General features: G+C 38.8%; 1 pseudogene; it reads left to right on the top strand.

The window, feature by feature from the left end:
• Positions 1-957: 957 nt before the first annotated feature.
• On the top strand, positions 958-2,573 carry LOC143670037 (zinc finger protein Pegasus pseudogene; annotated as a pseudogene).
• Positions 2,574-24,066: the final 21,493 nt, after the last annotated feature.

Genomic DNA, 24,066 nt, shown 5'->3' with positions numbered 1-24,066 from the left:
CATAGCTAACATTGTACTCTCCTTCTAAGATCTCAAACGAGGCAAGGAAGCCCACTGTTAGTGTTATTCAGTATTGTGCTAGACGTTCTAGCTAGAGCAGTTGGGACAGAAAAAGAAATAAAGGGCATACAAATTGGTGAGGAAGAAGTAAAATTTTCACTATTTGCAGATGGCCACTGATACTATATATAGAAAGCCTAAAAAAATTTACAACAAAGCTTGTAGAGCTAATAAACAAGTTCAGCAAAGTGGCAACACACAAAAATTCAATAGTGTTTCTATACATTGGTAATGAGAAGTCTGAGGACAAAATCAAGAAAAAAATCCTTTACCAAAGCAGCCAAAATAATTGAATATCTAGGAACAAATTTAAACAAGTATGTAAAGGACCTGTGCACAGAAAATTATGAAATATTGCTAAAAGAAATCAGTGAAGACCTAAATAAATGGAAATACATTCTGTGTTCATGGATTGGAAGACTAAATATCATTAAGGTGTCAATTCTACCCAAATTGATTTGGGTAGCATCCCAATCAAAATTGGGATTCACATCCCAATAAAAATTCCAACAGCCCACTTTTCAGATATGGAAAAGTCAATTATCAAATTTATTTGGAAGAGTAAGGAGCCCTGAATAGTCAAAAACATCTTGACAAAGAAGAAGGAAATTTGAGGACTTATACTTCCTAAATTTACATATTACCTAGCTACAGTGGTCAAAGTAGCATTGTACTGGCATAAAGATAGACATATTGATCAATGGGATCAAACTGAAAGTTCAGAAATAGACCCTCACATTTATTATCAATTGATAATTGACAAGGCTGCCAAGTCCACTTAATTGGGAAGAACAACAATTACTTCCACAAATGGAGAGAACTGATATCGAAAATAATGAAAAGGATCCCTATCTCATACCTAATAAAAAATTAACTCAAAATGAATCAAAGACCTAAATGTAAGAACCAGGACCAGAGGAGACACAACAAATATGGCGGCGGCTGAGACGGTGACGAAGACGGCGGTGGTGGCAACGACAGGGGCGTTGAACAAGGCGGTGGGGGGTACTCGGTGTGGCTGTCAAGAGAGTTCTGTATGGCTTTTCAATTTTAGTTGAAATTCCCTCTATGGCCTTTTGGAGTCCCATGGTGTGTCTCCAGAGTAAATTTCAATTACTCTACGTTTCATCCATGTTGGAGTGGCAAGAAAAAGGAGGAACTGATTTGGGTGAAAAGCTTTTTTTTCTAGGTATAATAAACTGTAAACTTTAAAAAAAAAAAAGTGAAGATGGGTGAAAAGAAACCAGAGCCTTTGGACTTCGTCAAAGATTTTCAGGAATACCTGACTCAGCAGACCCATCATGTGAACATGATTTCTGGATCAGTTAGTGGGGACAAAGAAGAAGAGGGTCTTCAGGGAGCTGGAACAGAAAGTGATCAAAATGGACTTGATCACCCATCTGTTGAAGTTTCCTTGGATGAAAACTCAGGAATGTTAGTAGACGAGTTTGAACGGACCTTTGATGGAAAGCTCAAATGTCGGTACTGCAACTATGCCAGCAAAGGGACAGCCCGGCTTATCGAACATATCAGAATTCACACAGGTGAGAAACCTCATAGATGTCACTTATGTCCATTTGCATCTGCTTATGAGCGTCATCTGGAAGCCCATATGCATTCCCATACTGGAGAAAAACTATACAAATGTGAATTATGTTCCTTCCGCTGTAGTGATCGAAGTAACCTGTCCCATCATCGAAGACGCAAGCATAAAATGGTACCGATTAAAGGTACTAGGTCTTCCTTAAGCAGCAAATGTGGGGGGTTTTACAGAAAAAAACAAGCAATCTTGGGTATAGCAGATGAGCATTAATCAACTTGAGTCCGCCTTCCATGGTGGTTCAGAAACCAGACTACCTTAATGATTTTACCCATGAAATCCCAAATATTCAGACGGACTCCTTTGAAAGTATGACAAAAACCACACCAACTGGTGGCCTACCAAGGGACCCCCAAGAACTTATGGTTGACAACCCTTTAAATCAGCTCTCGACTTTAGCCGGACAGTTGTCCAGTTTGCCACCTGAAAACCAAAACCCCGCATCCCCTGATGTAGTTCCCTGCCCTGATGAAAAGCCTTTCATGATTCAGCAGCCCTCAGCCCAAGCAGTAGTTTCTGCTGTGTCAGCAAGTATTCCTCAGAGTTCCTCTCCCACAAGCCCTGAACCTCAGCCATCACATAGTCAAAGGAACTTTAGTCCAGTGGCAGGTCCGAGCAGTGAACCAAGTGCCCACACAAGCACCCCCAGCTTAGGAAATAGCCAGCCAAGCATTCCAGCCCCCACCCTGCCGATCCAGGATCCTCAGCTTCTGCACCACTGCCAGCACTGTGACATGTATTTTGCAGACAATATTCTTTACACTATTCATATGGGATGTCATGGGTATGAAAATCCTTTTCAGTGTAATATATGTGGATGCAAATGTAAAAACAAGTATGATTTTGCCTGTCATTTTGCAAGAGGGCAACATAACCAACACTGAAAACAATCGCATTGTGGTTTTGTTGTTTTTTTTTTCACCTTTTTGGGCTTTGTGGGTTGATTTTGTTTGTTTTAGTCGTCCTTATTAAGGTGTCTCCTAATTTAAAGTTTATACGTTATATTTCTAGAATGTAAGTTTGACATTGGAAACAAAATATTCCCCTTTTTTTCATAAAAAAAATTGGTCAGGGTTATTTAAGTGTTAGAACAGTTAGGCAAATTGGTGTCTGTTTTCCTTTCATCTAGACATTTGAGAATTGTAGTTCAAGCATAATCCTTTAGGTGTTCATTTAAATTTCCCACTTTTATGGTCCATAAAAACTTCAAGGCTTCTCCTTATTCTCGATATGTCAGTATATTCTTTGCAGGTAAATGTTATTTCTGCCACATGTCAAAATGGTAGAATATTTTTTCTTACAAGATCTGTTACAACTTATTTCAGTGTTTAATAGGGGAATTGCTTTTAAATTTGCTCTTAATTGAAATATTGTTTAATTTACATGATTTTAGTTGAAGCAGTAGTTTCATTTTAACTTCATAATAATAAAGCTTTTTCAGTGCAGTGGATCTGTTTTCTACAAAGGAAAATGTAAAACAGTTTCTTTTACTGAAGATGTAAAAATATGAAGTGAAAGTTTGAAAAAGAAATGAAACCTAAGGCTTTAAGGTAAAAATGTGTTCTCTATCCTCTGTGACAGAAGAAATTGGAGTTTAATGTTTAAAATATCTGTTTACTCAATTTCTGGTTTCAACATGTGTCAGCTTTCAGTTGGATTATTTTTATTCTATTTCCAGTTCATTTTAAAAAGAAACAAAACAGGTAAATAAATGAGAGCACAGGCAATGCCAGAGGATTATCTATGAAGATGCCTATTTTTTTTCTTTTAACTTGCACCTTTTGCTTAACTCCTTTATTCTTATGGTATTAGCATCAGGGGAAATTGATAACCTTCTGAGAACCTGTTATTAGTCCTATTCCGTTGATGACCAAAGAGGTACAGTGGGAAATCATCCATCTTCTTAGTCCTAGGAGCTGCAGCCTTTCAAAAAAATATTTAGTATTTCCTTTTCCTGCCTTCTATCTATTTCCTGTCCATAATTTCCAAGAAAAAGTAGGTACAGAAACACATGGAAAAATACGATGGCAAATTTACATTTACAAAAATGAGAGGATAGGTTCAAAATGGAATTTGTTTCCTGTTCAGAATTGGCCATTTTGTATATTTTCTGTGAATTCAAATTGTAATGCCCATTTGCAATTTTACCAATCTTCATGTATAGTTAAACTGTGATTGAATTGTCAGTTTAGGAGGAAAGGGTAAGAAGGTGTGAAAATGATAAAAAAAAAAAATGCATTTTTTTTGTTTACAAAAATAAGACTTGCTAAATAAATCGAAAGTAATTCATTTTGAACAGGAAGCTATTGTTTTTATATTCTGTAATAACTAGCCTACTCTGAAAAATAGCTTGGCCAAACAATAAAATATATTGTTACTAAAAAAAAAAAAAAAAGAACCAGGACCATAAAACTCCTAGAAGATGTAGAGAATCATCTTCAAGATCTTGTTGTAGGCAATGGTTTCTTAGACCTTCCACCCAAAGCACAAGTAAAAACAGATAAATGAGACTTCCTCAAAACTAAATACTTTTGTGCTTCAAAATACTTTGTCAAGAAAGTCAAAAGGCAGCCTACTTAATGGGAGAGAAGATTTGGAAGCCATATATGCAGTAAAGGTTAATACCGATAATATATAAAGAAATCTTATAATTCAACAATAGAAATACAACCCAATTAAAAAATGGACAAAGCACTGTTTTAGTTTGCTAAAGCTGCAGAAATGCAATATATCAGAAATGGGCTGGCTTGTAACAATGAAGCTTTATAACTTTATAAGCTTACAGTTCTGAGGCCCTGAAAATATCCAAATCAAGGCATCATCAGATAGCAACTGGATCCTCTGTCAGATGGCAGAGCATATGGTGTTTGCCAGCCTTTTGTATTTCTTTCAGGTTTCCTTGCTTCCAGTTTCTGGATTCAGTGGCCTCCTCTCTATTTTTGTGGCTTTTTTTTGTCAGCTTCTGTATGTGTCCTTCTATCTCAGCTTCTGTCCTTTCTCTGTATTTCATCCTCTAACAGACTCCATTAAGAGGATTAAGCCCCAGTGAGGTATGCCTCGACTGAAATAACCTAATTGAAAGGTCCACCCGCAATAGGCATGCACCCATAGGAATGGATTAATTTTAAGAATGTGATCTTTTCTGGGATCCATAAAACTTCCAAATCATCACAAATTTGAAAGCCATTTTCCCAAAGAGGAAATACAAAAACTAAAAAGCACATTAAAAGTTGCTTAATATCACTATTAAGGAAATGCAAATCAAAGCAACAATTAGATATAATTCTACTGAAATGGCCCCTATTAAACAAACAAAACTACAAGTGTTGGAGAGGATGTGAAGAAAGAGGAACACTCTTTCACTGCTGGTAAGAATGTAAAATGGTGCAGCCACTGTGGAAGACAGTGTGGCGGTTCCTCAGGAAGCTAAGTATAGAATTGCCATATGATCCAGCAATGCTGCAACTAGGTATATACCCAGAAGAACTGAAAGCGGGGAGGTGAACAGACATTTGCACACTGATGTTCATAGTGGCATTATTCATTATTGCCCAAAACTGGAAGCAACACAGGTGTTGATCAGTTAATAAATGGATAAGCAAAATATTCAACTGTGAGAAGAAATTAATTGCCGACACATCCAAAAATATGGATGAACCTTGAGGACATTATGTTGAGTGAAATAAGCCAGAGGGTAAAGAATTGGGAAATAATGTTTAATTTGTACCGAATTTCTATTTAGGTTTACTATAAAGTTTTGGATATAGATGGTAATGATGGTAGGACATACGGTGAGTGTACTTAACAGCACTGAATTATGTACATGAATGAGGTTAAAAAGAAATTTTAGGTCACACATGTTATGAGAATAAAAATTTAAAGATAAAATAGTATAAGTGTAGAAATGTTCATTCCTGAAATAACAGATGTCCACCCCCCCACAAAAAAAAATACAGCTGCAAAACAACAAACTAACAAATACCATGCGATAGGTTAGCTTAACCGGAGGAGTTCATCGGCTCAGTTTCAGAGGCTAGAAGGCTTGCTTCCTCCCAGGGTCAAGGTCTTCCAACCCTCTTTGTGTTTCTTTCCTTTTCTCTATGTGGAAATGCACATGGCAGCATCTTCTCCTTTCTCTTCCAGGTTCCATCAACCTCCAGCCAACTTCTGGCTGTTCCTTGTGCCTTTTCTTTCACCTGACTTTCAACTCTGTTTATAAAGGACTCCAGTAATCTGGATTAAAACCCAATCTGACTCAACTGGGCCACACCCTATGTGCAGGAACACATTGGAGAGATTTTATTTACAATGAATGGTCCCCACACACAGAAATGTAGAGCACAGCCAAGATCCTGCTCAAACTGGGGTCCACAATTTAATCCATGACAACCACGCTCTCAGTTGATAGTTAAAAAGAGCAAAGTAACAGAAAGAGTACTAAAAGGTCATTGTAATATATTCATATTTCCAACATTGTCTATAGAACATGTTGATGTTTGAGCTATTCAAATTCAGTGAGTTTAGTTCACCTCCAATTTGAAATGGTAAATGTGAGCTTCTTTCCTTAAGGAGAGTAAAAAAAATGTAATGGCCCATTGAAAAAAGAATACAGGGAGGAAGAAGGAAGATGCTAAATGGAAAGAGGTCAACAGAAAAAAATTAGCGCACTTTTTTTTATCTTTTAAAAAAATTTTTTTAATTGAGAAATCTTCACACATATGCAATCTATACATGATATACAACCAATGATTCACAATGTCATTACATAATTGTGTATCTATTACCATGATTATGCTTTAGAACATTTGCCTCTCTCCAGAAAAAGAAATAAAAAGAAAAAAGAAAAAAAACTCATACATTCCATACCTCCTACCCCTCCCTCTCATTGGCCACTTGTGTTTCCATCTACCCAATTTATTTTACCCTTTGTTCCCTTATTAGTTATTTATTTATTTAATCTATATTTTTTACTCATCTGTCCATATCCTGGAGATAAGGAGCATCAAACACAAAGTTTTCACAATTCCACTCTCATATTATAAGTGTTGTATCATTATACAATCATCTTCAAGAATCAAGGCTACTGGAACACAGCTTAAAAGTTTCAGGTACTTCCCTCTAGCCTCTCTAATACACCATAAACTAAAAAAGGATATCTATATAATGTATAAGAATAATCTCCAAGATAACCTCTCGACTCTGTTTGAAATCCCTCTGCCACTGAAACTTTATTTTGTCTCATTTCTCTCTTCCACCTTTTGGTGAAGAAGGCTTTTATCGATTTCAGTGAGCCCTGGGTGACATTCAATGTGGCAATCATTGCTAACTGAATGAATATTGAAAGTTGCAGAAATTTTAAACCTTAGGGGAATGTTGAAATTTAGGAAAAGTTTAAGAAAACTAGAAGCTTATCACATCAAACCAATGCTGATGTGAAGATTTTCAGCCATTCTAAATCCTCCCCTCTCAACTTAAATGTAGCACATTATTTTTAAATGCAATTTTATTGAGATATACTCACATACCATATAATCGTACAAAGTATGCAATTGATGGCTCATATTATCATCATTTGTTGTGCATTCATCACCACAATCAATTTTAGAACATTTTTATTACTCAAAAAGAAAAAAGAATGAGAACACCACAACATCCCATACCACTTATCACCCTCTAGTATTTATATATTTTTTTGTTTTTATTTTCTTATTCATCTATCCATATACTGAATAAAGAGAATGTCAGTCACGGGGCTTTCACAATCATATAGTCACACAATAAATGCTGTATAGTCATCGGTCATCATCAAGAATCAAGGCTACTGGATTACAGTTCAACAATTTCAGGTATTTACTTATAGCTATTGTGATACATTAGAAAGTAAAAAGGAATATCTATAAGAATAACCTCCAGAATGATGTCTTGACTGTATTTGAAATCTCTTTTCACTGAAATGTTATTTTGTTTCATTTATTTCCCCTCTTTTGGTCAAGAATGTTTCTCAATCCCACAATGCCAGGGCCAGGCTCATGCCTGGGAATCATGTCCCATGTTGCCAGGGAGACTTGTACTCCTGGGAGTCACGTCAATAGGGGGGAGGGTGTGGAGTTTATTTGCAGAGCTGCTAGCACAGTTTTAAACTGAGAAAAATGTCTTGAATGGTGGGAAAGTAAATCTAATGAAAGATAAGAAGAAAAATTAGTTAACACTAAAGTGAAAGTAAGTCAAAGTAAAAAAAAAATAGGGGAGAGAACGTTTTGATAATAATGTCCAAAATGGATCCCTTTTGACAAGGAGATAAAATTTAACAATTTTAGGAACTGGTGATAGAACAAGGATTTAAATAAGGGCAAAGCTGAGAGTAAAATATGAGTATGTTGAAGTATAAGTAGTATTTTAGAAAGAAACATACTTAACCATTGTAGAAAAAGAGTGAGAATAGAATTTTTAAAAAAAGCAGAACAAGAAAGAAAAAAAACACTGATAAATCAATTTAACACCAAATGATATCTGTAAGATACAGACAAAAGTAAACTTCAGTTTCTTTCAAAAATTTGATCCCATAAACTAAGTTCATATCATTTGTGCATACATTCATAACTGGTATGCACATTATTAAATGAAGGTTAATTACTTGTCCAAGTGAAGGGCTAAGCAATTGTTTACCTGGTGAATTAAATAAATATTTAAAACCAACCCACAAAAATCAGTAACCGTATTTGTAGAAGTTTGAAGCTGTATGTGTCCCAGAACACCCTGTTCATGAACCCAAGCCTTTTCTGTGGGTGTGCCCCCCCTCCCCCCGCAAGTAGGACCTCGAGGTTACTTAGGTGCAGGTGTGAGCCCCCTGGGTCAGGGTGGGCCTTAGTCTTATTCCTAGAGTCTGAAGGAAACTCAGACAGAGAAAGCCACAGGAGGCAAGAAGCTGAGCGTCGATGGAAGCTGGAAGAGATTCCCGTTTTTGTTTGTTTTTTTTTTTTAATTCTATTCTCACTCTTTTTCTGCAATGGTTGAGTATGTTTCTTTCTAAAATACTACTTATACTTCAACATACTCGTATATTTTACTCTCAGCCTTGCCCTTATTTAAATCTTTGTACTATCACCAATTCCTAAAATTGTTAAATTTTATCTCCTTGTCAAAAGGGATCCATTTTGGACATTATTATCAAAACGTTCTCTCCCCTATTTTTTTTTTTTTTTACTTTGACTTACTTTCACTTTAGTGTTAACTAATTTTTCTTCTTATCTTTCATTAGATTTACTTTCCCACCATTCAAGACATTTTTCTCAGTTTAAAACTGTGCTAGCAGCTCTGCAAATAAACTCCACACCCTCCCCCCTATTGACGTGACTCCCAGGAGTATAAGTCTCCCTGGCAACATGGGACATGATTCCCAGGGATGACCTGGCCCTGGCATTGTGGGATTGAGAAAGCATTCTTGACCAAAAAAGGCGATGCCCCACGGGCCTGCCACGTGACAAGCTAAGGACCCAGGGTGCAGCAGCCCCAGAACTCCCGTCTTTGGGAAGAAAGCAGCATCTTGACGCCTTGATTCGGACTCTCCGGTAGCTTCAGAACATAAGCAAATAAACTCCCACTGTTTGCTTAACCACACCCACCATACGGTATTTTCTTGAGCAGCTCAGGACGCTAAAACAGTATTGTATTTTAGAAAATATACTGTTTTCAACCAAGTTGTTTTGGGGGGGCTTGGTTAACCTGAACGATGCCCAAAAAAATCTCAACTCTGCCAACGGATTTGTGAAAGGGAAGCTGTTAATGAGGCTGTGAAGTAAAGGGTGGACTTTGCTGCAGTTAATGGAATCGGTTCTCATTTGAAGGATGGAAGTCAAACCTAATTGCTTTGATTCACTAGTCCCTGGCTAGATAGATATGGCAATTTCTTGCTTTCTTTTTTTTTTTAATGGCAATTTCTTAAAAAATATTAACAGAAAGTAATTAAACACATGAACAGAATAAGTAAAATTGTAGTGCATTAACCCTAAAAAAGAGCACCTAAATGCCATTCTAGTGATTATGCTCTTCCATATCATGTCTGTTCTCAAAAGGCACTGCAGTGTGGGTCTTGAAAATAAATGGTTTAATTCCATAAATACATATAAATTATATATAGAGAGATAAGTTCCAACAATACATTGATGAGATTGAAGCACCTTTTCATCCTTCTCCTCCTAAATAGGATGTTTTTCCTTCTGTATTATTTTTTGTTGTTGTTCACCAAGTAAACACAATAGAGATTTTGCTATTTATAATTATCATATAGACAATATGTCTGGCTTTCAAAGCCATGAAAATAATGGTTGTACTAACAAAGGTTAGTAAAATAATAGTTTGTTGCCTGGCAGTTAAGAGGTTGAGGACCTCAGTGCCTTGGAGTGGCAAAAACCAGGTCTAAGCATAGATGGAAAATGAAGCAGATGCCACATGAACTACGCTTTTGGATATATCCACGAATCTACATGCGTGTATCCCAGCCTAATTCCCTCTGTGCATATTCATTTCTAGTTCCACTTAGAATCTCTTTAAACTCATTTCTCTGAAAGTGTAAGCTTGGCGACTAGTTTTTACTTTTTCTGTAACATCTCTAAAATGGGGCTGTAGGCAAACAAAATGGAAGGAACACATTTCCAATCTCCCAACAGCTTATGGCCAAGGTTGGAATTGAATTATATGGTATACATTTCAATTTTAAAGATCATAAACTATCAAATATATTTTTTTAGTTTTTTATACAAACTAAAATACACTTACATTTGCCCATTGCTGATCTATTTCATATGAATTTATTTTTCTAAAACTCTTTTATTGAATTTGAATATATTTTTAAAACACCCATAAAGATCTTAGAATACATATTTGATGGACCCTTTATGGAATAACTTCACACTTCCATGTGATAACAAATGTGCCTAAAAAAAGTCTAGACTTTAAAAACAGGGTAGCCTCTGAATGCTTATAACATTTCTCTTTACAGACATAGTATATTTCCAGACAACAAATAGAGGAATTAGGATAAAATACAAAACAATGTTCTGGGTAGAATTATATCCCCCCAAAAGATATGCTCAAGTTATAAGCCCTGGGATATGTGAATGTGATCTTATTTGAGAAATGGTTGAGATGAAGCCCAACTGGATTATGATTGGCTCTAACCCAATGTGGCTGGTGTCCCTATAAGGAGAGGGGACCTTTGACATGGTGATAATAGAAAAAGCCATGTGAAGCAGATGCAGACATGGAGTGATGCAACTACAAGGTATGCCAGAAGCTAAAAAAGGCAAAGAGTTTCTCTCCCTTACAAGTTTCTGAGCGCCTTTCAACACCTTGGTTTTATAGTATTATCTACCATGATTGCAAGAGAATAAATTTCTGTTCTTTTAACCAGCTGGTTTGTGGTATTTTGTTATGGTTGTTCTAGGAAACTAAGATAGTAAGGGGGTGATGAGGTATCATTTGGATATATGTTTTTTTCCTTTTAAAATAAAGTTTTTTTAAAAAATGAATTGTTTCAAAGAGAAACTAAGCTTACTTGGAACGTGGAGATCCAATGATGGATAGATTATCCAGGGGCACTTCATTTGCCAGGTCATGATTATTCTTTTTTCCCAGGGCCAGTTTCATTCCAATTCTTTACTCTTCCTTTTCAGTAAGAGATTTTCTTCACAGGCACATAAAACACTCAGTTATTACTGTGAACTATCAGCGATTTGGTTTACAGGGATAGTATTATTTTAAAAGTTGTTATTAAAGTTTTCTGTTGGGGAACGGAAGAAGATGACTAAATATGTGATCTGAACCAAATATATTCAGTGGGAAACATGTTTATGATGAAACATTGGACTTGAAATTTCTACTCCCTGGATTCTAAGCAAGTAAAAGTAGTTTGAGAATGCCTGAATTTAAGCATTTATTGCTAGTGACCATCAGCTTTTTATTGTCACACCATTTGCAAAGATCTGGTTTTTACCAGCCATTTGCAATATCATGCAGATCCATCAGTGTTGGGTGTCATGCCCAAGGAAAACCCAGAGTCAAAGGAAAATTTAATTTGGCCATCCTAATATTCTTGAAAAGTATCAGCTTTTCTATTAAAAAAATCTACATTACATGCTTTGGTCTTCTTAATGATCATTAAATCCACATCTTTTTGCTACAACACATTTAGAGCTGTTGGAGGTAGTTACAGTTGTTCTAGGATTTAAAATGAGATTAACTACTCTGGTTTATTCTATAAACCACTACTTGCACCTTTTTCATCCCCATAATCATTACCAAATCACATTTCACTGTAATGGATGAGGAGTTACTTCTTACGGTTGAGTGCATAGAGTGGTTTCTTGAGGTGGAATATACTCAGTGAAGACGTTGTGAACATTGCTGAAATCACAACAAAGGATTTAGAATATTACGTCAATTTAACTGAGAAAGTAGTGGCAGGGTTGAGAGGATTGACTCCAATTTTGAAAAAAACTCCACTGTGGGTAAAATACTATCAAACAACATCATGTGTTACAGCAAAATCTTTGGCGAAAGGAAGAGTCAAGTGATATGGCAATAACTTCATTGCTGTCTTACTTTAAGAAATTGCCATTAAAAAAAAGAAAGAAAGAAAGAAATTGCCATGGTCATTGCAAACTTCAGCACCCACCGCCTTAAGCAGTCAGCAGCTGTCAACACTAAGGCAGATCCTGCACCAGCAAAAAGATTACCGCTTGCTGATGACTCAGGGGATGGTTAGCATTTTTTAAGGAATGAAGTATTTTTTAATTAGTGTATTACAGATTTTTTAGACATAATGTATTGCATACTTCACAGACTACAATATAGTGTAAAAGTAACTTTTATACGCAGTGGGAAACTAAGGCATGCATGTGACTCACTCCACTGCTGTCTTCTCCTGCGGTGCTCTGGGTGGAGCAACAACGATCCTGAGGTCTGTCCTTGGACAACTGGACACAGACACAATCACTGCTCCGAACAGCAAAGAGAACAAAATGAATCAGAGAAAAACACTGTCTGGACTGGGTTTTGATTATTGACATATTATTAAAATACGAAATTGTACAAAAGAATAGCAACTACCTATGATGTTGTTATGCAAACTAGTTTTGCTTGTTACAGACGAAATAAAAGTTTTTAAATAATCTTTCCAGATGACATTGAAATCTCCATATGTTCCTCTCTCTACTTCTATTTCTTTCTCTCTGTTCCTGAAGATAACTACTAAAATGAACATGGTATGTTTCAGGTTAATAGTTTGTTTTATTTTGCTAAAGCTGATGAAATGCAGTACACCAGCACTGGGTTGCTTTTACAATGGGGATCTATTAGTTTACAAGCTTACAGTCCTGAGGCCATGAAACTGTCCAAACCAAGGCATCAACAGATGATGCTTTGCCCCTGATCCCAGTGATCCCAGGCTCCCCTCCCCGCCCCTTCCATGGCCAGGCACAGGGTGGAATCTGCTGGTCTCTCCCTTCTCTTTCCAATTTTGTTGCTTTCAGCTTCTGATTTCCATGGCTTTCTCTCTCGGAGTCTGAGCTTCTGTGTCCTTTCCTCTGATTCTGTGTGCTTCTCTCTGTGTTTCCTCCTCTTAAAAAGGACCCCAGAAAGAGGATTAAGCCCTCCTGGGGTGTGCTTTAACTGAAATAATCAAAAGGTCCCACCCACAATAGCTGTACACCCACAGGAATGGATTAGCTTTAAGAAAATGTTCTTCTGTGTCCATAAAGCCTCCAAACCATCACATAGTTTTATATTTTTAACACACATACAAAAGTATAGCACTACTATTAAGAACATGAACCCTGAAACCTAGATTTGAAAACTTTCTCTGCCCTACTTAACTAGCTGTGTCACCTTGGGAAATTCATAAAGTCTCAGTGTCTCAGCTTTTTAATCTTTAAGGGGGACATATTAGTTTGGGTCTTCCCCTCAACTAGATAATGAGATGCAATTAGACATGCAAAAGGTTTATTGAGAAAACACCTGTGAAGGGAAAGCGAAAGGCTTTGTTTCTATTGCTGTATGACAAATTACCCCGAAGTTTAGTGACATAGCAATACAGTTTTCATGTGTCAAGGGCTGGGAATAGATCAGCTGTGTGCCTGTGCTCCCGTGTCTCCCAAGGAGGCAGCTGGTTAAGCTGCTGCATTAGGAGGGTCACCACCCAATACACTCACAGGGCTGCTGGGGGGCTCATGTCCTCACAGGCTTCAGTTCCTTGCGGGCTGTTTCCCTATGGCTTCCCCTAGTTCCTTGCCATGTGGGCATCTCCAAAGAGGAGCTCAGGATATGGTCTCTAACTTCCTTCACTGCAGGAAAGGAAGACAGGAACCAGAGAGAACGTTCCAGACTGAAGGCAGCCTTTTTTGTAACTTTCTCTTGCAGTGACCACCCCTCTCTTTTCTGTAGTCTGCTCACTGGAAGCCAGTCCTCGGTGCAGCCCACCCTCAAGGGGTGTTGGGTGGGAGGACTCAAGCGGGGGTATCAGGAGGTGGGGAGCCCTGGAGTGCCTCACAGGCTGCCTGCCCCAGAGCCCAGGAAAGGGAAGAGCTGGCACAGTGTGGGATTGAGCCCTGTGACCCGGAGAAGGAAGGAAACAAAGTCCCGGACTGCAGCACACTCTGGAGGGCTTCAGGTGGCCGGAGGGAAACTCGCATCAGAGGGGACCTGTGTCGCAGCAACAGCTTCACTGCTGCCCCTGCTACACTCAGTCACTGAGGTGGGAACTGCACCTCGGGGGCTTGGGAGGGCTGAGGGGATGGGTTGATAGTGCGGCCACTGGATGGTCGGTCATGCGCCCTGCATGGACCTGAGCACGACGCTTCACATGGTTTCTGCCAACTCGGGATCTCGTCATCCCAGAGCCTTACACAATCCTTACACAATGTGTAAGGATTCCAGCTCAGTGACAGCATCTCCTACAGCAATATCTGACCTAGAGAAAAGTGCAACTACAGAGCTCTGCAGGGATGATGGCGCTAGTTACATGAATTTATATCTCAAGGTTATAGTGACAGATGAGTCCTCTGGACATTCCTGGGATGTGTGAGCAGGACTTCCATTATAAATCCACTCTAACATTCCAGTCTCACTAAGCCTCTGGATCCCCTCATCTACATTATATCAGGGCAGTTCTGGCATTTCAACCTCAGGTAATGTCGGCCACCTTTTGATCCATGGTTCAGTCAACCATCCAGACTATGCTGGTTTGAAAGGAAGTATGTTCCCTAGAAAAACCATGTTTTAATTTAAATCCCATTTCATAAAGGCAGAATAATCCCTATTGAATACTGTATGTTTGAATCTGTAATCAGATCATCTCCCTGGAGATGCGATTTAATCAAGAGTGGTTGTTAAACTGGATTAGGTGACGACATGTCTCCACCCATTTGGGTGGGTCTTGATAAGTTTCTGGAGTCCTATAAAAGAGGAAACATTTTGGAGAATAAGAGATTCAGAGAGAGCAGAGCAGAACGACATAGCCATGAGAAGCAGAGTCTACCAGCCAGTGACCTTTGGAGATGAAGAAGAAAAATGCCTCCCGGGGAGCTTCATGAAACAGGAAGCCAGGGAAGAAGCTAGCAGATGACACTGTGCTCGCCATGTGCCATTCCAGATGAGAGAGGAACCCTGACTGTGTTCACCATGTGCCCTTCTACTTAAGAAAGAAACCCAGAACTTCATCGGCCTTCTTGAACCAAGGTATCTTTCCCTGGATGCCTTTGATTGGACATTTCTATAGACTTGTTTTAATTGGAACATTTTCTCAGCCTTAGAATTGTAAACTAGCAACTTGTTAAATTCCCCTTTTTAAAAGCCATTCCATTTCTGGCATATTGCATTCTGGCAGCTTGCAAACTAGAACACAGACAAACTGCTAATGCCCTTTTTCACCCCTTGAGCTATGCCATTGAGTGCCAAATCTCTGCTTAGTGCACCCATATCAATAAATTCAGCTTGATCCAACTTTATGTTTCTTCCACCATTATCCCACACCCTTAATACCCACCCACACATAATCCCCTGGTTTCTTTCTGTCTAAAAATAGGAAAACTTACGCAGTTCTTTTGGAGTATAGTGTACGTCTTCATGGGTTACACTTTGTACCTCACCTTTCAGGGCCTGTTGGGACTTAAGTCTAGTTATAGGTCTTGAATAAAAGAGGGGGGCGGGATGGGTCATGAAAAGCAAAGAAATGTCTTTCAAGCCAATTGCCTCATGGCATTCTGTTGCAATTTCATCTGGTGAAATAGGATTAGTCACTCCAGACAGAGGAGTGAGGGCTGTTTCCCCAGGGGAGGTGGTTACAGTGTTAGCAGGCAGTGAAGGGTTAATCTCGTTATATGGAATTTGGATGGCAGACTCCTGTGAGGAAACTGGAGGCTGGGAGGCTGTTTCCTCAGGGCAGGCTAGAGGTCAGGAAGCTCTTTACTCAGGGCAGTCCATTACAGGTCTATTTAGCAAAGGTCAGCAGATTCCAGGGATCCTGTCTCCCCATCACCATCATTATCAAACCATACATCCCCATCCCATGCTTAGGATCCCATTCTTTTCCAATCAAAGCCCTTACTTTAACAGCAGATACCGTGGAAGGTCGAGATTTTAGTTTATGTTGTAAATCTGCTGCTCGCACAATGAGGTTTGTGTCTGGTATTCAGAGATCTCAAGTTTGCGACCACAGGCAATAAGATTTTCTTTCAGGGCATACTTGGAAACTTTACATCATATAATGCTGAAGTTTCAAATTTGCAGCCTTCAGCTCATCCCTTTCCCTCATCACTGTATGCAGCGTATCTATCTAACAACAACCAGTCAATATCATTATACCTCTTAATTCCACAAAACTCCATAAAGATATCAAAAACATTATCACCCAGAGCCTTGGCTCATATAAATGTACAATTAGCAGAATCTAATTGTCATATTTTGAGTATCTCTTTTGCCAACTCACACCGTGGACTGTCAGTGTCATCTTGATTATTGGAAACAGAGACATTAGTGCCTCTGAGTCTAGTCAGAGTAGAAAACCAGTTGTAAAAACCCATTTTTAAGGCTCTGTTCCTCAAGAACCACCCCACTTCTGGTTCCAAGCTGTATTAGTCAGAGTTCTCTAGAGGAATAGAACTGACAAGAGAGATTTGTAAATTAGAAATTTATAAAAGTGTCTCATGCAACCTTGGGAATGGAAGAGTCCAAAATCAGTAGAGCAGGCTGTGACGCTGGCAGCTCCAATGAAGGGTGTGGACAGACTCTATAGGAGAGGCTTGCTGACTGAAGAAACAGTGAGAGAGTTTCTCTTCTTCCTTAAAAGTCTTCAACTGATTGGATTATGTCATTGCGGGAGACACACCTTAATTGATTGCAGATGTGATCGACCACTACTGCAATCAACTGACTGATGGCTTAATGCACCAGCCTCCCAGTTTATCAACCAGCCATGAAATATCCCCGTGGCAACGTTCAGGCCAGCTCTTGCCTGACCAGACCACTGGGCACCATAACTGGCCAAGATGACACCAGAACTTAGCCATCACACATATATACAACTTAAAATTTCACCTTTTAACCACATCCAAGTGTGCAACTCAGTGCTGTAGAATACAGTGTTATGTCACCTCACTGCATCCATTACTAAACCTTTTCTGTCAAACCAAATAGAAAGTCTATACAATTTAGCTCCCATTTCCTACCCCAAACCTTACCCCCTAGTAACCTAGATTCTACTTCTGACTCTATGAATTTTCTTTTTCAAATTACTTCATATCAGAGAGATCATCTAACATTTTCCCTTTTGCATTTTGTTTATTTCATTACCTCATGTCCTCAGGGTTCATCCATGTTGTCACATGTATCAGAACTTCACTCTTTTCATGGCTGAATGGTCTTTCATTGTAGAGACCATATTGCATATGCTTCTGCATCTTGCTTACCCAGTCATTGGTTGATGGACACTTGGGCTGTTTCAGTTTTGGCAGTTGTGAATAATGCAGCTTTGAACATTGGTGTGCAAATATCTGTTCAAGTCCCTGCTTCCAATTCCTTTGGGTATATACTAGAAGTGGGATGGCTGGGTTGTATGGTACTTCTATTCTTAACTTACTGAAGTGCTGCCAAACTGTCTTCCACAGCAGCTGCACCATTTTACATTCCTACCAGCTGTGAATGGACTGTTCCTATTTCTGTACATTGCCAACACTTGTGATTTTCTGTTTATTTTAAACATTGGCCATTCCAGTGGGATAGATTGGCCCTGCCAGCATGCACACAGGGGCCACTCTGCTTCCTCTGGAACAGGGCAAGCCCCACGATGGGAGTGTGCACTGGCCCTACCCTGCCCCACGCATGAGGGCCCCAGCAGCACACCAGGAACCTCCAGGGCCTTTTCTTAATGCAGCACTTGCCCAGCCATGTGCCCCTTTTAACAGTTTTGAGGAATGTTATCTTCTTTCAGATTCCTTTGCCACCTTCTCCTAAGGGGCTTTGGTTACCCTCAGAGCTGGCCTCAACTTTTTTTCTTGCTTGGATTGTACTTTTTGTATATTCTAACTCTTTCCCTAACCAGAGGCCATAAAGATTTTTTCCTGTTTTGTTTTTTTTTATCTCTTCCACTTATTCAAGTTAACATTTGTGTATGGTATATATTGGGGTTTTTTTCCCATAAGGAAGACAAATTGTTGTAGTTCCATTAGTTGAAAGACTTCCTTTCTCAGTTAGGTGGCCTTGGGAACTTTGCTGACAATCAATTAACTATATAAGTGTGCATCTACTTACAGACTTTCTTCTACTCAGTTTCATTGAGTTAAATGTCTTTCCTTATGTCAATACCACAATCTCTTCTTCTCAGTCAACCCCTTTATTTAGGGGTGTCCAAGTGACTCACTGCTGGCTAATGACATGTCTTTTTAGTGATCATACCAGTCACCCAAATATTTCCCTTAAGAGGAGATATTTGCACAAAAGTGATAGTAGGTCATTATAAATTCAGCACCACTGTAGGAATATTCTGAAAACTTATTCTTAATAAAGAAGTATATCTTCATCCATGAAAACATGTCTTAATTTTCTTTCTCTGGGATGCTTGCTAGCATAGTAAATGCTTCAGGTACCCCACATTTGTTTGGTTATCAAGCATCCTATTCTTTTTGTTTAAATGATAGATTATAAATATACTAGGCAAAAAGACATCTAACTCACATAATTATTACCACTACTAGTAGTATCAGAAGTAGTAGTAGTATAGAATTCTACTGTATTGTTTAGAAAATACCAAACATTTTCATTGTGTTATTTGTTTCTCAAAGCAGGCATGTATGACAGATATCCAGCCCAAACGACTAATTAGATAAAACAACATCTTAAAATTGCATTTCAGAAATTAAATCCAAGTCTCAAAGACATATGAGTGCATATCCAGAGGTAGAATTTTTCCTATGTGAGAATTGAAACCACTGCTACTGCACCCTTCAGTACCATAATTTCCAAATTAGCCACTGCTCATTTGCACACCTTACTGAATTGAGAATTCAGTACCAAGCACAGACTTAATTACAGTTTCCTAAAAGATCTCTAGGCCAGACTCTAACTGCCTGAAGCAACATGATTCTTTAGTCCATAACAAGAACAAAACGATAACTTGGGTTTTTGTTTGTGCCTTGCATGAGTTTAAGAACTGTAGTGAAAACTGGGAGTCTGAGGACAGTTCTTGGGTCTGACAGCAAGCATTGTAGCCTTCCCAATAAGAGTAAAAAGGTAGGAGAAGACTTTTATGGATTGCAGAATACTTTCCTGACAAATATGCCACTGTTTTAGGCCTCCCACTGTTTTGCCCTTTGCAGATGTTCCCCACCCACCTGCTTATCAGCCCATTCCCATGAGCTTTCTACTAAGAGCAGAAGAGAGGGCTTACAAAGTCAACTGGATTTGTGCAAATGTACCTTAAGTTTACATCTTTTAAAATGCAAAGCCCTAAGAAACATCATACAAAATGACAAAGTAGGAAGTTCTAAGGGAGAGTCCTTCCACCAAAGCAAATATTGGACAACAAAGACCAATTTGAGTCAACTATTCACAACTCTGCAACCTTATTGGACATGCATAACAACCAGAAGAGAGCTTAGTGGATGGAGAAGTTGCTGATCTTTCATAAACTGTGACCATCTGCAATTCCTCAGCATGTCTCTTGAACCTGTCTAGTGAATTTTTTCATTTCAGTTACTGTATTTTTAGCTGCAGATATTCTGTTTGGTGCCTTTAAATAATTTCTAGCTCTTTCTTGATGTTTTCATTTTGTTCATATATTGTTTTCTTAATTTCATTTATTTGTCCATGGTTTTCTTTTACATATTGAGCCTGTTTAAGACAATTGATTTAACATATTTGACTAGACATTGCAGTGTATGGCCTCCCTCAGGGATGCTTTCTGTCAGATGCTTGTTTTCCTGTGGAGGGGCCATACTTTCCTGTTTCTTTTTGTGTTTCATAGTATTTTTGTTGAGAACTGAACATTTTGACTATTCTAAAGTGGTAACTCTGGAAATCTGGTTTTCTTACTCCTCAGAGATTGTTAATTTTTGCTTATCTTCTATTTGTGACTTTTCCAAAATCTTTTAGAACATGTGTTTCTTAGTATTCCAGGCTGCTCTGACAAATACTCCACAAAGAGTTGGCCTAAATAATGGGAATTCACTGTTTTATGGTGTTGAAGGCTAGGAGGTGTGCTTCTCCTGGCGTGATCAGATTCTGGAGCTTCTCACTGCAGCCCCTGTGGTCTCTTGGCTTGGATCTCTGCTCCAAGCACATGACAATGTCCTTGTCTCTCTATCTGCCCATCCAGTTTCCACCAGCTTCCTCATTCTCCCTGAGACCTCCTCACAACTTTCAATCATCCAGATTAAGACTCACCTGGGTTCAGCTGGCCACACCTTAGCTAAAAATAACATTCAAACATCCTATTTAACATGAATTCACACTCACAGGAATGTTGATTAAGAATAAGCATTTACTGGGGAATATAACTCAACCAATGCAGGAAGGAAAAGTTCCTAACTCATTCTTTGAGGCCATGAGTATCCTGGTACCAAAGCTGGACAAAGACTACCCAGAAAATAAAACTACAGGCCAATATCTCTTACGAGTTTAGAGAAATCCTCAGATAGTGCTAGCAAATCAAATTCAGCAGCATATTTTAAGGATTATATGCCAGGACCAAGTAGAATTTATCCCTGAAGTATATGAAAATTGATCAATGTAATACATAATCTTAATAGAATGAAAGAAAAACACACACACAATCATCCTAATTGATGCAGAAAAAGATTTTAGCAAAATCCAACACCCTTTTATGATTAAAGCACTCAGTTAACTAGGAAAAGAGGGAATTTCATCATTATTATAAAGGTTTATATTTAAAAACATGGCTAACGTCATATTCAGTGGTAAAAGACTGAAAGCATTTTCTCTAAGATCCAGAGTGAGAAAGAATGATTGCTTTCAGCACAGCTCTTCAGCATAATACTAGATGTTCTAGCTATAGCATTTAGGCAAGAAAAAAGGCATCAAAATTGAAAGGGAAGAAGTAAAATTATCTCTGTTCACAACAACGTGATCTTCTATGTAGAAAACCCTAAAGAATCCACAATACCGCTATGGCTAATAAATGATTTCAGCAAATTTGCAGGCTATAAAATCAACATGCAAAGATCAGTTGTATTTCTGTACTTTAGCAACGAACACTCCAAGAAGGAAGTTAAGAAAACAATTACATTTACAATAGCATAACAAAGAATAAAATATTTGGGAAGAAATTTAATCAAGGAGGTGGAAGACATGTACATTGAAAACTACAAAATATTGCTGAAAGAAATTAAAGAAGACCTAAACAAACAAAAAGGCATTTATGGTAGTTAGATTCAGTTGTCAACTTGGCCAGGTGAAGGCACCTAACTCTGCTGCTGTGGACATGAGCCAACGGTATGTGAACCTCATCTGTTGCTAATTACATCTGCAGTCGGCTAGGAGGCATGCCTGCTGCAATGAGTGACGCTTGACTTAATTGGCTGGTGCTTAAATGAGAGACTCAACATAGCACAGCCCAAGCAGCTCAGCATACCTCATCTTAGTACTCACAGCTCAGCCCAGACCTTTGGAGATGCAGAAAGAAATCACCCCAGGGAAAGTTGTTGGAACCCAGAGGCCTGGAGAGAAGGCCAGCAGAGACCATCCTGTGCCTTCCCACGTAAGAAAGATCCTCAGTGGAAAGTTACTGCCTTTCCTCTGAAGAACTAATGAAATAAATCCCCTTTTATTAAAAGGCAGTCCATCTGTGGTGTGTTGCATTCTGGCAGCTAGCAAACTGGAACAGCATCCCATGCTCATGATTGGAAGACTTAACATGATACGCAAAAATTTTTAAATGGAACATATTAATGTATGTATAGTTTTCCATAAGAAAGAAAATGAACAATTGTAAAGCACTTTGTTGGAAGATTTTAAAGCCTGGGACAGCTTGCCTGCAGTTTTCTGGAGCTAGTCTGTGGCTTGTGGTGGGCAACAGCACCCATTTCTCGTCTGCACTTACTCCCCTGGCAGCAAAAGTCTCAATTTCTAACAGGGTTTCAAATTCCTGGGGCAGCCTTTGGAAAGAGAAAAGAAAGGGAGCAAGTAATTGCTTGCCATATGTGACTTCAACATTCCCCCCCCCCCGCCAAAATAGTATTTTTAAATAACCACGACAGTGAACTATTGAGATGTACTTCACATACCATAAAATCTAGACTTTTAAAGTGCATCGTTCAGTGGTTTTAGTGTACTCACAGAGCTGTGCAATCATCACCACTGTCTGATTTCTGAACATTCCATCACCTCAAAAGGCCATCTGATGCTCATTAGCAGTCACCCCCCCTTCCCCCACTCTCCACAGTCCCTGCAACCAGTAATCCATTTTCTGTCTCTATGGATTTGTCTACACTGGGCATTTCACATAAGTGGCATCATACAGTGTATGGCCTTTTGTGAATGGCTTCTTTGACTTAGCATGACGCTTTTGAGGTATTTGTCCATGTTGTCCCAAGCACCGGAACTCCATTCCCTTTTATTGCAGAGTAATGCTCCACTGCACACACATTTCACTTTCGTCTATCCTTTCATCAGTGGGTGAGTACTTGAGTTCTCCCTGATTTGTAGCTGTCATGGTCAGGTTCATATGTTAACCTGGCCAAGTGGTGGTACCCATTTGTCTTGTTGGGCAAGTGCTGGCCTGTCTGTTGCAATGAGGACATTTCATAGAATTACATCATGATCATGTCAGCTGCATCCACAGCTGATTCCCTTTGTAATGAACCACAGGAAGTGTCTCATTACAGCAATAAGTTATGCTGTGCTTAATCTGATCACTGGAAGCCTTTTAAGGAGGATTCAGAAAAGACAGATTCCATTCCTGCTTCGGTTGGTAAGCCTCTCCTGTGGAGTTTGTCCAGACCCTCCATTGCTATCATCGACTTCACAGCCTACCCTGTGGATTTTGGACTCTGTGTTCCCACAGTCATGTGAGACACTTTTATAAATTTTATATTTGCGAGTATTCCCTGTTGATTCTGTTTCTCTAGAGGACCCTAATGCTACTTGGTACCAGGAGTGGTTCTTAAGAAACAGAATCTAAAATGTGTTTTTATGAATGGTTTTAAGGACTCTGATTCCCATAATCAGAATGACACTCCCAATCCATGGAGTAAGTTAGCAAAACAGATAGTCAAAATATCACTATTCGATTCTCCTAATGCTTCGCTTGTATTAAGCCAGGCTCTGGGGATAATGTTTTTGACAACTTTATGGAGTTTTGTAGAAATAAGAGGTATAGAGATTTGGCTGCTTGTTGTTAGACACACTGGCTACATTAAGGAGTGAGAGGGATGGGCTTAAGGCTTCAAACGAGAAGCTTAAGTGCCATCTGACGTATGTAGAAGTTTCTATGAGTATCCCGAAGGAAAATCTTATTTTCTGTAGCTGTAGGCTTGAGATCCCTGAAAATCAGACTCAGAATCTAATTGTTAGAGTAGCAACTTTACAATGTAAACTGAAATCTCAGTCTTGCATGGTGTCTACTGTTAAAGTGAGGGCATTGATTGGAAGAGAGTAGGGCCCTGAAAAATGGGATGGTGACATATGGAATGATAATGATGTTGGTGGAGAGGTTGAAACCCTAGGTCATGCTAAGTCTTCTCTAGATAACCCTGTAATAGTCTGCCCTGAGGACATAACCCCCTACTTAACAAAATAGTAAATTAGAAGCAATCCTGGATTTCTGGGGGGATTGCAGAGATTACTACCACTCTTAAGGACTTGAAGGATGCAGGGGTGGTGATTTCCACCACATCCTCATT

This window comes from Tamandua tetradactyla, chromosome 26 (assembly GCF_023851605.1).
Source record: "Tamandua tetradactyla isolate mTamTet1 chromosome 26, mTamTet1.pri, whole genome shotgun sequence".
NCBI classification, from domain to species: domain Eukaryota; kingdom Metazoa; phylum Chordata; class Mammalia; order Pilosa; family Myrmecophagidae; genus Tamandua; species Tamandua tetradactyla.
Note: the sequence above shows the minus strand (reverse complement) of the source record. Positions and strands in the feature narration are given on the sequence as shown.